Genomic DNA, 1399 nt, shown 5'->3' on the forward strand with positions numbered 1-1399 from the left:
GGCTTCACACACACTCCTTTGTTTCACTTAACTCCAGGCCTAACCACTAACTGCAATCATTTTAGATGATTTTTATGCCCTATTATATTTTCCCACCAACAGTGTCTGACAACCAATGGTAGAAAATACAAAAGACGATTGCCCAATAGCAAGGTTTCTTCCAGCACAAGATCCCAAAACAATGCATCGCAATAAAACTACATTCAAATAACAAAAAATACTTCCACCTGCAAGCAACGGCTGTCTCAGCTCTGTCTCTGTGCTGTCACTGACTATTTTACGAATGGCGCATCCTCATTACCAGGAAGTAGCCTCGCATGAGAGGTTCTCTTAAACTGGAGGGCAGCTCTCAAGCCTAAGCCATTATTCTCTGCAGGTCATCTACATCTACATTTATACTCCGCAAGCCACCCAACGGTGTGTGGCGGAGGAAACTTTACGTACCACTGCCATTACCTCCCTTTCCTGTTCCAGTCGCATATGACTGTCTGAAAGCCTCCGTGCGCGCTCGAATCTCTCTAATTTTACATTCGTGATCTCCTCTGGATGTATAAGTAGCGGGAAGCAATATATTCGATACCTCATCCAGAAACGCACCCACTCGATACCTGGCGAGCAAGCTACACCGCGATGCAGAGCGCCTCTCTTGCAGAGTCTCATGTTTCTTTTGAAAAGCATCTGACGGTTAACTCGAAAAAGTTCTCCGCAACACATATGAAAGTGGTACTCACTTGCTATTGGCAGTCTGGCCACAGATCAGCCACTGGGCTGGGCTAGGTTGTAAAATAACACAGTAGCGCACTACCCCCTAGTTCGCCCCCTGGCATCCCGACCTCCACGAGGACAACAACTCAGGCACCTGACTGCGCTGAAGGCTAAGGGCCGCTCTTTTTGCCATTGCATTCTGTGTCTAGGTCATCCCAAATCCAATCTACTGTAGCTTCCCATGTCTACAAAAATCATCCTTAAATACAAGTGAGTCCAGTATCATATTAAATGAAAGGAAATAAAGCTGCATATGGCTTTGTAAGATTAGTTAGTATGATTCGAAGTACTTTAATAAAAATATTGCCAATGAAATCCGAGCCGTTATCAACTTCTAATTGCAGAATGAATTTCATATTAAATGAAAAATGATTTGTGTTTTCCTTCTGAGTTTCACAATATCCCTCTAACTATGAAAATTTCGCACCATAGCTGACCCTCTTAAATTAGGTATTGGGGCAACAAGATGCAAACTTTTGCTAACCACAATGCTTCAGATTTGCCGTAAATGGCTGGTACCCAGAATGACAAGCTTTATTATTGACTATGAATCTCACACCACGAAACTCTGTTAGCTACACTGTTTTAAATAATAATTAAATATCACATATATGCAATCTCATACATCCCCAAG

The sequence above is a fragment of the Schistocerca americana genome, chromosome X, assembly GCF_021461395.2.
Source record: "Schistocerca americana isolate TAMUIC-IGC-003095 chromosome X, iqSchAmer2.1, whole genome shotgun sequence".
Classification (NCBI taxonomy): domain Eukaryota; kingdom Metazoa; phylum Arthropoda; class Insecta; order Orthoptera; family Acrididae; genus Schistocerca; species Schistocerca americana.